At 38.2% G+C, this 13,462-nt stretch overlaps 1 protein-coding gene across 1 annotated transcript in view; it reads right to left on the bottom strand.

Moving 5' to 3' along the window:
• The window catches only part of LOC139452135 (serine-rich adhesin for platelets-like), a 46,967-nt gene extending 36,252 nt beyond the window's left edge, over positions 1–10,715 (bottom strand). The window contains exons 1-2 of the mRNA XM_071233470.1: positions 10,644–10,715; positions 8,145–8,324 (exon numbers count right to left, since the gene is read on the bottom strand). The gene's annotated coding sequence lies outside the window, so the exon portion shown is untranslated. The remainder of the gene's footprint in view (positions 1–8,144; positions 8,325–10,643) is intronic.
• Between the last annotated feature and the right edge of the window lie 2,747 nt (positions 10,716–13,462).

Raw genomic sequence — 13,462 nt, 5'->3', positions numbered from 1 at the left:
AAATAATACAAATCTCCTTAGACCCAGCTAAATTTTCTGACATACAAGCCTTCCATCAATAACTCCAAAGGCTACTAGTTTCAGGACTGGCTCTTGCACAAAGCAGGGAGGAGAATTCTTTCATTTAGCCTTGGGACTGGGGGACAGGATGATTTTTGCACATATTGTCATGGCATATGTCACAAAAGTGACTCTGGATGTAATAAAATTAATGGAATTCCACAGAAAATTCTCATCCTGACAAAGAGACAGCCCCCATAATCATATTTGAACAATTGCAAAGTTTCAGCTAATAATCTGTGTGGATGCGTCAGTTGACCATGCAGTGCACCAAGGCTGGGAGGGGCTGTGAAAGAAGGCTCTGGACAATGATGATCACCAGTCGTGTATCGGGGAAATGTCAAGGGTGAATCAGAGGCCGTGAGCGAGACAGGAAGTGATGTGCGATCAGGTCAAAACAGGCAGACTTGACACATATTATGATAGATTCATATCCGCCAGTGTTCACTGCGTTCATGTTTCAATATGCTTCACATCTCCGTTGCAACTCAAATTCAATGTTTACACAGATCTGCGAAGCCTTCACAGGTTTTCTAGCTGGTAGTAGGGGAATAATACAGACAATGGGATATGTCTTATTTGGAGTTCAGCAATAAACTGTAGTATGCTTTACCAATGTTTGTTGACACTATCGAGTGTGAATGCACTGACAATGATTGATGTGTCCAACGAGGTACATGAAACATGATACATCATTATTCAATACATCAACAGTCTGAACCATAAAGGATGGTTTGAATCAAGCCACTAGTCAGTTTAGCAAATGTGTGAGGACAAGTAATTTTTGTTCAAACTGTCAGCATTTCACATAAACTAACAACTAGTCACAAAGGGAGGGCTTCACCACACTGACCTGTTGAATTTGGCTTATGGTGTCAATACCACTGACTGTGAAAGTTTACAAAATATACTCATTTACTCATATAAAAAAATGTAACTTTGTGGTTCTTTAGCTTGGCTTATCGGGAGACAATATATTTTGTTGAGATTGTTTAATGTAAAATGAAACATTAGTTACAGTGAAAACTAGATTGTTCTAAAAATGTCAGCCAGGGTGAATATTTAGAACCATAACCATGATAACAAGAACACACTTGATTTTCAAACTTTAACATGTTTAAGTGTATTCCTAATTCCTGGTTCCACAAAATTTCAAAGATGAATATCAAAATCTCATTTCTGACAATAAAAACACACAAGTAACGTTCCTACAGCTAATAATGTGAATGATAATCATAGAGAGCACTAGAAATTGGCACGAGTCCTTCAGTCCTTATCATAAGGACTAGTAGAAATTTGTCCTTTTTAAGGGTTGTGCTATATGTTACCATTATAAGGAATGGTGGACAAAAACTGTTAGTTTATATCACTGATAGAATGACCACTGCAAGATCCTGTTATAGATGCAATAGCAGCAGCAGCAGACACATGAGGCGTCATGCAATCCTGGGATCATTTACAGCTAATCTGTCACACATGTGACTCAGTCAGAGGCTTAATCTGCCATCAAGTCTTCTCAAAGGCATCCACTCCCAGTCTTGGAGCTGTACTTAGCATAATGTTCCTGTATGTGAGTCACTAGGCCTGGGACAACAGATGACTTATCTGCCATTATACAACACCTGATATAATATCATGTATGTTGATCAAGTCCCAACCATCTTGAGTGAGTGAATGTAGTTTTAAGTCAAATTCCACAATATTCTAGTTTTAGCACGAGTGAGTGAGTGGGGTTTAACGCCGCTTTAAACAGTATTCCAGTTATATCGTGGCGTATCAGCTTAATGTGGGAGGAGAGCCCGAAGTCAGGAGATAAACTTATTATTAAAATCATTATCTCAAACCAACAACGAGCAAAACAAATTAACGACTGAATGATTATAGTAATTGGGAATTATTCTCATGGCAGTAATGGAGTGAGTTAGTCTTAGTGACTTGTGTTTTACACAGCTTTTCACAATATTACAGCAATATCATTGTAGAGCAGCGTTAGATTAGAAAAATTGGCAAAAGTCCTAGTTAAGGCATCATGAGGACTAGCAGAAATTTGTCATTTATAAGGGTTTTGCTACATGTTATCATCATAAGGACAAGTGGGCTTTTTTAAAACTATTAGTTTCTACAAATTTAGAGGACACAAAAAATGGACTTCACAAATTAAATCCATGTGGGGGAATCAAACCTGAATCTTCGGTGTGGCAAGCGAACGCTTTAATCAGTAGGCAACTCCACCACCCTTGCAGTAACTGAAAACATATCATCAGTAAGGCAATCTGACGACCATGCTCAAACGTAACAAACTGCAGTGGTCATACAAATAGCCTATGTATTGACTTTCAGAGCCTGGCTTGCTAAAGAGGAATAAATATTCATAGACCAAAATATTTCATGATCAATTCTTTCAGTTATTTACATTTTCTCACACCAACTGTGTTGCTTGCAGGAAACTGAATATTCTCTTTTCCAGGTGTAAGAGTTGCGGTAGGATTAAACCGATGAAATGAACCATGCTGAATGCCATATTTCAGATATTTCACAGAAATTCAGATGAATCATTGGACAATCAATCACTTAAAAATATCCTTCAGAAATTATATTTATACATATCGCACACTGAAAAAATGTCTTTCAGTAGAAGAACTTTATCACTTATTATTCAGGTAGGATATAGATTCTTAGAGGACATACATCTGTTACCTATTTTCTCTTGTAAACTCACCTGATAATAGTCAACATAACAATTTGACTACCGGTAAAATCTACTGAAAATGTAGCTAAGAGCCAATATTGGGCTCATGGGCTCGAAAGTTTTCAGCACAAACAGCTTCAACCAAATGGCTGTCAAGTGTAAAGTTGGTTCTTAATCATAATGATTAATTGCACAAATCAGAAACATCCATAAACATAATAGATAGATGTTAATTTCTCCAGCTACATAGGACATGCTACAACGTAATGCACATGTGATCTAGATTTGTTTACTCTGTGAGATAATAAGATATTTTATCACCCATAACTAGTCAGTTCTTATCTACTCTAGGTCGGAAATCCGGTCCCATTTCCGAGCCAAATCTATAAAGATGCTTGGATACTACGCAATGTTATGATATAAAATATCAAATAATGAACAAATCAGTTTTAAACCATTCATAGGACTGCATCAAACTAATTTATTTTGTTTGTCACAAACACCTCCATTACCATGGTAACCAGTCCTTAATGATAAACATGTATGTAGTTTACAACAATTTGCTGTAAGACACAAATTGTTATGTGAATTTTATCCAATGTTTGAACTTAAGCATGAAAGTAAAGGGGTCCTAATTCTAAAAGGTATAGATTTAGGAAATCCCTAGATTCACATACTTTAGTAACAAACCTTAAGGTAGGAGTCCCAGAGACCCCTGTAATTGCAAACACTGTTATTATCTAGTCATAAAACTTTCAGCCTGTAATTCCTGCTTAAAAACTATTGATATAAATTTACTCTTTTCATTTCAGAAAGATATCGAATAAAATTTCTGTACACATAATCATAAACTAAAATATCGATATCGACTCTTGAAAATGTATTCTCTTCACAATCAACATTACTGCAAATATTGGCAATACCTTTTTATTTCAAAAGTGAAAAAAATCATTCAATCAATTTTACAACTTGTTTTTACAGTGTGTCATTCAGATCAATCCAAACCCACCATTGAATTCTTACCCTTAGGCTTAACAAGAGTTACCTCCCCTTCAGTCAAGAAAAAGATAAATGCTCACGTCTGCAAGCCTCACAAGGAATCAATGGAAAGTTGCTAATTTTCCTCTCACAACTACCTTTCTGGCAGCTGTTATTCCTCACTTCATTACCATGGCAACATACTTAGATCATGTTGACAACCAGCCTAGCAACTGATGATCCTGTTATATAACATCTGTGAAGTAATTAGAAAGCCTAACATTTATCAAGCAGTATCAGGGGGAGCACCAATATCCTGGAAAGGGCATGTGAAGAATATTGCTGACCTTTTCCTGGAATACACTACTAATGCTGTGTGACATGAACAACTATCAACTATGACATTTCAACACTAACAACACTTACAATGAAACTATTATTCCATTGACAATGATATTTTTTACATGGGGTTCTTACACAGAGACTGCGGATTTTAGGGAGAGAAGCAGGTAAAATTATGTACATGTAAATATGACCAAGGTACCCGACCCCTGTGAAAAGTAACCGCAAGACATCGATCAATAAGTCAAATGAGGTTGTTTCTGATTTAAATTAACTCCAATACAACCATAGGCACTTCTGTCACTAAATGTGTGAGGCAACCCTAAGATGAAAGAAATTCTTGCTTTTTCTAATTCAAACTATGATAATTTTCCAAAAGTAGTGGTTTAAATTCCTAATCATGCAAACAGGCAGTCCTCATTTCGCAGTATAAGCATGAACCAACTTATGACCCCATCCATGAAGTGACAATTAACATGACTCCTATGAACCTTGTTTTCCTTACAAAGGCCAAGGAAAAGGAACCAAGGTCATTGGTCAACACACAGGCAGCCCTGCCATGAACTTGTCTTTCAGTATCACTCCCATTAGGTTTACTCAGAACATGGGGCAATTATTACAGTCATAAACGTGCCAGAAAGACACAAATCTTAAAGATTCAGCAGGGATAGACATGGCCAATAGTCTGTTGTTCCAAGATCAGTGAAACTCAAGCAAGACTAGTTGATTTCACCAAAAATCTAACTATTTATTAATTAAAAAAACAAGTCGAAAAAAGCTGCAGATGCATGTGTCAACTGTTCAACTTTGGACTGGTGGTTGAATGGAAAAACTGAAATGATATAACCTTTTTGAAGAGAGTTCAAATTCTTCAAAACGATGTACAATCAGACAATACTTAACACACATGTAGAAATCTAACATAAGTATTTACAATATACCAATATTAAAAAAATGTTTCATTTAAACATTGTGTAGACAGTAGCTTATTCCTTTCTGTACTGTTAGACTTGAAAACTTTAAAAGTATTCCTCTAAAATGTTCATTACAATAATCGCTTGAATTGTCTTACAACCCTTGCAAATTGATGTATAGAATGGACAGCTTTCGCCTTAACACATATGTGGGATCAAGCTAGGATTCTAAACAAGCTGCCATTGACAGACAAATTGAACAAAAATAATCTTATTTCTTCAAAACTGGGATTAATATTTACATTATTTTTTTTCATAACTCAAGAGGTATTTTCTTCAACACTGCATTCTGAATTTCAATTCAAAAACATAAATAAAAGTATAAAAGCCTCTTTATTGGTCCTGTTATCAGTGAAATAGAAGTCAACTCCACAAAGCCATGGCGTTAGTTGCACAACATGAACAGGATGAATTGAGAATTGTTTAATTCCAACTTGGGAACGTTTACTGACATACTGATTTGGGTGTGCACTGTGCAGATCTCAACAACCCCCTGCTACTGCATGATTATATCACTATTGGCATTACACCACTAATGGGTCTGTAGGTGTGAACCTATCTGATGAAGGATTCAAATTGTGCCGAACTCACTTCCCAACAGGAAGTGGGTCCCCAAAGCTACAGCTAGTTCCTTCCTACTGTTCAGCCATACAAGAAACAACACACTGTCACAAGCAGAAAACTACACCACTTCAAAAGTAATCCTGTCAAGTCATAACCTGACAACCATATAACTGCAGCAGTTACAACTGCCTCATTATGCCTCACCTATGTTACAGCTATTCACAATGACTTCAGATATATCTCAATGGAATACACAGTGTCTGGTGTCACTTCATGTCAGTGTGGCTTGACACTGCCAGTCCTCTGCTTAGCAATCCATATATACGAGCAGCAGAAACAAACAGTTTTAGCCCACTAGTCCTTATAATGATAACATATAGCAAACCCCTTAAAAAGGACAAATTTCTACTAGTCCTTATGATACCTTAACTATTGGGCATTATGGCAAGGACGACAGGACTAATGCCAATGTCTGACGCGGTATACTAAAGGCAGTGTAGATATTTATTTCGTTTGCTTAGTTATACAATATGTCGACAAGATCTGAATAAAATGAGTCACTTTCCCCTAGCGTGATGGTTAATCATTGTGCGTATGGAGAAATGTGTCCTTGTGAGCAACCAGCACAACTATCCATTTCCTTCCATTTCAAGAAGGCTGAACAATGATTAACAAACATAAACAAATATTTCAAACATACAAAAATATTCTTTATATTCTTTTAAACAAAACCCTTTAATCTGGGATAAAAAAGAACTCAATCAATAAGCCCTAAACTTGTAGTTTGATGCTCATTTGACTTTAGTCAAATAAATGTGGCTTTGCTTACTTAGCAATATCAGTCATGTACTGCGGGCTAATAGGCAAGTCACAGACAAATTTACTCTTTCAATACTTATCTAATACTACAACTGACTTATCTGTAGGACTGTGACCTTCACCTTTCGGCAACTCAACACTAATCAATTGGGACCCTGTACAATATAAACAGGTGAGTGGAGTGAGTGAAGTTTTGTAACGCCACTTTTAGCAATATTCCAGCAATATCACAACAGGGGACACCACAAATGGGCTTCACACATTGTACCCATGTTGGGAATCGAACCCGGGTCTTCGGCGGGACGAGCGAACGCTTTAACCATTGGGCTACCTGACCGACCCCCAATAAAAACAGGAAGTAATAGAAGTATTAAACTAGTTCTTATCAATTATGTCACCAAATGGAGAGCTTTTGAGCATTGTAAATTCCTTCAAAACACTTCCAAAACAATCCTTCTATTCCAACATTTGATTAATTGATAAAACACACACTGAACAGGGTTTTGTTTGAAAAGAAAAATTCTCCCTATTATCTGTCATTTATCTTTAGGGCAGTTTGATGTTACACTTGCAGATGATAAAGTGTGCAAAAATAAATCCAGTTTCTTAAGAAATATATGGGTGCAATGGTCAATACATGCACTTTGAATTCTGTCATCCATTTCATAAGGTAAATCAGAATCACCACAGGCACCTCAACACAACTTTTCTTTATTAGAAAGTCTAATCCTGAGTGAACTTTGTTTAGAAGAAAAAAACATTAATATAATGTCCACATCTTTCTAGTTTTGATTAATGCATATATATACGTGAATCAGAGAAATGTTAACTGTCCCAGCTATCCTTATTTCAGCCTCTGTTAATCAATTGCCCAAGTAACCATATGGATTACTGTCTAAATAAACCCAGTCTGGTATTTAGTATTTGAGTGTTGCCTAGATCATCCTTCTTATTCCACTGCCAGTTATTGATCTCAGAAGCTGCCTACATTCATTCATGCATGACTTCTTGCAAAACTGAACACAGCATTCTACTAAACAACTGCCACCTATCCAACATCAATTGCCTTGGTGCTAACTCACACACCGAATCATGTTCGCTACATAATGCCCCATCTGTCTTTGACCTTGATGAAATCTGCCCCTCCCACCCAACGTCCACGCCTGAGTGAATCCACTTGTGCTCGCTTGTTTATACCATAGTCACAAAGATCGTCATTGTTAATTCACTGTTTATTCAATATAATCAGGCTATTGTTTATTCGCTCAACGACTAATTACTGTGACGAGGGCCTTCACTATGGGCATGTAATTCACAATGAAAACAATGGGGGTCAGAGCTGAATGTTTTGTTTTGATATGTCCGATTTCCCTGATAAAAATACCTTCCACTCGTATGACCCAAACACAACAAACGACCAAACAGTTGCACATGACAACATTTTCTGTAATCATATTCAATATTTGGATGAAATAAAATCCATTCTGAAGCGTCGACATCCACAGGGTAGGTATCCAGTCTGAAATCAACATCCGTGGGTGACAGCGAGTGTTGATATTCACCTCGTGTCTTTGACTGAACCCAAACAAAAGCATGTGACCTAGTTTCACTTTGCCGCCATTTCCCACCGCTGTATAGCGCGCTCGATAACACAGGCAATATTCACATGTATTCCACAAATGAAGGCATATGCACCCAATATCGTCACACATACTTACGTAAAATAATATTAATATATCCACAGGAATCAAAATGGGCCCACAAACATCCAGATTTCAAACAAAAGACGCATTTTCGACGAGAGACTTTGTCCGCAGCCTTGTTCGTTCGCCAACTGCAGGTGGAATGTAGCCAGCTAGTCACGAGACTGTTGTGTCGTCCAATGGCGAGTCGGAATGCTAAAACGAAACGAAACAGATCACCCAGCGCATATTCTCCTCGTTGACACTAATATTCTTATTCTCGACAACTAAATCAACTCATTGAACAAGAACACAATATCATGGTACCCAACACATAAGGATTTAACAATGGCTATCAATAACCAAAATAATTTCCCACCATTCTCGCTGACACATACAGTATTTATAAGCTCGTATAGATTTATCGTGAAGTATGACTGTATTGATTCTATAGTTTGAGATATTTTTTATCATGTCACATAAGCATGGACATTTATATTTAGCGTCAATATGGCTTCAACAGACCCGTCAAATGTGACTTGGTTTAGACTAATAGACTAAAAGTCAACAGAAATTTGCACATGTGTAAATAAGCTTCTGAAGACGCATCAGGTCCCTAAAAAATATACATAAGGTCAAAAAAAGATACTACTACAATGAAACCCTGGAGTATTAATGAGCCCTCAAGTGCCTTATTTCAGGAAACCACGAAGAGAGGACGAGTATATATATTTGCTTCACAACAGAGAACGGGGGATGACTGTTTTATTGAACATAAAAGCTCTGTGGTCAACGGTCAAAGAAAGTACGGGATCCAAGGTCAAATAAACGATTAATAAGTATTCTACATTGAATATACTTATCAAAATCGATAAAAATATCATCATGGTACCTTGGTAACCAGCTGAACAAAATGACGTTTCGATGGTTTGTTGTTGTTTCGGGGTTTTTTTAATGTTTCAGCTGGGTATCATTTCGTTCTAACGGGTTATTTAAATATTTATATATTCATACACAAAGCTATAGGCCTATCTCAAACTCTCCAGTTTGCAACATACGTCGTCTTGTCTTTACTGCGAAACACAATCCTCGTGACTAATCTGATAACACAATATGCAATATTATTCGCGTATACATGCATTTGGGAGTCGTAAGCGTCTTGTACTGGCGAACACTATACTTTTTTTCAATTTCCAATGCGCACAACAAACGGCATTGGCTAATCCAGAGAAAACCAAATGTATTATATGTTGTAGGAAGTAAAATTATCTGGAGAGTTTTTTGAATATTTTGGACCCCTCCCTTGTAAAAATCCCGAATCCGCCCTTGAACAGAATCTGACTATAACCACTACAACATTAAATGTCGGTTTCAGACTGTCACACGCTTATTCTTTCGTTGTTATTTTTATAAACTACCTTTTCCAAATCAATACTTTTCCTTTCTAATCTAATCATTCAACCATATTTTGAGGTTTCTGCACATGTACTAAAAAAAGCATCAGAGAGGTATTGTTTGCTTGTGAGGTAAAATGGCTTACACCGGAAACTATAATTAGCTTTTTTTAAGTCGAGCGTGTCTATCGAGTAAGGCCCGCTGCGTGGAGCTCATGTCACACCCGACGCTGTGAGGAGTATTAGCGGAATATCGTTCAAGGCAGCTTCAAACACAATTTACTCATTTTCCATTCATACACACTCGGTCGCATTAAAGATATTATTGCGATCGTTGATGAATGAACGGCCCCAAAACTACAAAGCCTCCATTCGTCCTCTGTACAAAAGGGGCACAGTATTAATTCACATCGTCATCACAAATATTCAGTCGATTTCGTTTAACATGTGCATTAATTGTCTGCAGCTGAATTGTGTTCCGAAATGCGCGCCCGCGTTACACACCCGCGCAAAATGCGCTCCTGGTAGAAAGTTGCATCATGTTCTAAAATTAGAAACAGTTTGTGGAAAAATCCAGAACATCTCTTTTCCTCCTAATAGACTGTAAACGCTGAGTGGAGAAAACTTGAATTATCTTTCATTTATACATATATAGATATAAAAAGAAAATCACCAAATAATCACACAACACGAATTGTGCTTCTATACATGTTTCAGCTTTATCTTGACCTTTCTTTGAAGAGATAAGCCTGAAACATGTATAAATGAGCTCTCTCTCTCTCTCTCTCTCTCTCTCTCTCTCTCTCTCTCTCTCTCTCTCTCTCTCTCTCTCTCTAGCTCTCTCTCTCTCTCTCTCTCTCTCTCTCTCTGAACCATATGCCACACAAAGCGGCAATTACTGAGTTTTCATACACATCAGATATTACATGTGACATTCAAAACAGGTATAACAATTGAAACGATCCATTTTAAACCAAATATAGCCATATACCATACAAAGGGTGATTGGTTAATCATCTTTCACAAAGACATCAAATAATACATGTGAAATTTCTACGTATAATGCCCTTTAACCTAAATCTTCTTAATACATACCCAGTTTCTCATATTAATTCGCGAAGGTATATATGAATATACGTACGCTACTGTTCTCGACAATTAGTTCAGCGTACAAAGTACACATTTATTCTGTACACGGCGAGTTATCAAGCCTGTGGGACCGACAGCACATGGGAGTAGGAAAGTGGCGTGGAGATCACGTGACTGTGAATCACGTTAACATTACGCAAACAGGAGGCGTAGGACTGTATAATCTAGCACACAGCATTCCACGCGTTTCATATGCGAAGTGTTATACAAAGGGAGGTAACTCGTGGAAAATGTGAAAGGGTTAATCTGATCTTCTGTGACGTGTTTCCGTATCAATAATACTAAGGGTTATGTGCTAAAAATCAAATGTAGCCGTTGTTATTTCCTTGCGAAATGAGATATGCTGTATGGATGTCACCGGAGCGATTTTTATACGAACGGATGATTCAAACAAAAAGTCGAATCGTCTCATAATACATTTAAAAAGTGATTTGCAACATATTAAAATCTTTAATTTCCATTCAAACCGGGTTGCTGGCTAAAAAGAATTTCAAATCGTGTAGTCGGGAGAATAAATTAATACGTTATAGATGATACTGTTATCAGTCCATTAACACAATGGGAAAGAGTCTATTTTATCTCAAATTGAGTTAAATAAAAAAAATCAACGCCACACTCAGCAATATTCCAGCTATACGACAGCGGTCTGTTAATAATCGAGCCGGGACCAGACAATCTAGTGATTGACATCATGAGCATCGATCCACGCAATTGGGATACGGTGACATGCATCAACCAAGTCAGCGAGCCGAACCACCCGATCCCGTTAGTCGCCTCTTACGACAAGCATTGACCGGTTACAAGCCAGATCTTCACGGGGCCCAAGAATTGATAAGCATATATAAATTCTGTGCATGTATCTAAGATATACCTATTATATCTATCTATATGGATAATGTTGAATAATATACAGCAGAGAAACACGGAAATAAAACAGCCAGCTGACATATAAACGAAGACCGTTCAGTGAACGCTGCGTAATTATCGTTGTTGTTATTATTGTTGTTGTTATTTAGGACTATCTAGCTGCAGTTTACATACGAATAACGCGGAAATATTTTGCAAGGAAAACATCGAGATCTGCAACTTCCACTTTGAATGGGTTACTGATTGTATAACCGTTGTCTTTGTTCAGTGCAATACTTTGCCCGCACATGTCGGCCTGTTATTTTCATTGTGCAGTATTAGCTCAGAGGCTGACTCATTTGTATTTGTACATCGTTCTGAGATCACTGAAGTATGTTTTTTTCTCTCGATAAATTCGAGGTCACGGTCTGCATTATATGTGATTTCGTGACCCGCGAAGATTCGGGCTAGAATAGGTCTTCAGCAACCCATTCTTGCTGAAAAGGGCGACTGTGCTTGTCGTAAGAGGCGACTAACTGGATCAGGTGGTCAGTCTCGCTGACTTGGTTGATGCAGAGACCATATGATCTATTATATGGTCTCTGGTTGATGCATTTCATCGTATTCCAATTGCGTGTATATATGCTCATGATGGCAATCGCTGGACTGTCTGGTCCAGACTCGATTATTAACATACTGCCGTCACATAGCTGGAATATTGATGATTACGGCGTTAAACAACAGACAAACAAACAAAAACGTGTGCTCGTGAGTTTCACCAAAGTGGTGAATGTCTATCGCTTGTATCTGGTCGCCTCCTTAAATTAGTTAGTGCACAAAGCGTCTGCCTGATGGGCCGGAAGGTCAGTGGTTCGATATGCAACGGCTGTGTGATACTAAAGGACCTTAATATGGTATTTTAAGGTGAGAAAATAATGACTGGTCGGATCATAGTCAGTACTCATGTCTGAGTGGGGTATCCACGTTACCCCGTGGCATGGGTTCTCAATGAATTAGCATTATGAAAGTGGGACAATCAGCTACACACACACACACACACACACACACACACACACACACACACACACACACACGTACATGCTCGTTGTTTGAAACCGACGTTGAACCCCATTTGCACCTAACCTCATCTGTATACAACCTGGATCACTTATTGCTTTCCTACAACATTTTTCTGATGTGACATAACACTATTCAAAGCGGCTTCAATATTCCAGCAATATCACAGCGGGGGACACCAGAAATGCGCTTCACACATTGTACCCATGTTGGGAATCGAACCCGGGTTTTGGGGGTAACGAGCGAACGCTTTAACCACTAGGCTACCCGACTGCCCCTACATCTCGAAGACAACCAGTAACTGAAACCCTATCTTACATAGCGAGTAGTGTACAAAAGAACCATTATTGGGTTTCGTCATGCACAAGCAGATGTAATCTCGAAGTTTTACTGTTGAAGTTAACGCACGACTGATCCCGAGGAGTATACACGTATACTTCACACACTGGTGAAGATCTTGTCACTATTAAAGAAAGTGTCAAGGATGTGTTGACATAGATTCGTGCTTAAGGGGATACAGTTTGGAATTGTATGATTGAACACCACGCAGGTCTTAACAGCGAGTCTCATGTAACTTTAGCCGTTGTCAGGGTACCATGAACATTACATGTGCCTGAGATACACTTTCCACGTTGGCACTCAGTCAAGTGCCTGCGTGAACGACTGTGAATACGTTTTGTTTGCACTATGTGAACGTCCGACTGCATGTTTCCACGCGTATACAACGGGGAGTTCAAATGACTGCTTGCCCGCTGTACCGTTACGAGTAATACTTCAGTCGGACCAGCAAACCACCCCCACCCCCCCCACCCCCACCCCCCTTCTTTTGAGTAGTATAGTTGAAATCACGCCGAGTGCGTCAAACAGCAAATAAATTGTGTCTGTCTT

This window comes from Haliotis cracherodii, unplaced genomic scaffold (genome assembly GCF_022045235.1).
Source record: "Haliotis cracherodii isolate W230 unplaced genomic scaffold, xgHalCrac1.p SCAF_9, whole genome shotgun sequence".
Taxonomy (NCBI): Eukaryota; Metazoa; Mollusca; class Gastropoda; order Lepetellida; family Haliotidae; genus Haliotis; species Haliotis cracherodii.
The sequence above is the reverse complement of the archived record's forward strand: the minus strand, read 5'-3'. Positions and strand labels throughout refer to the sequence as shown.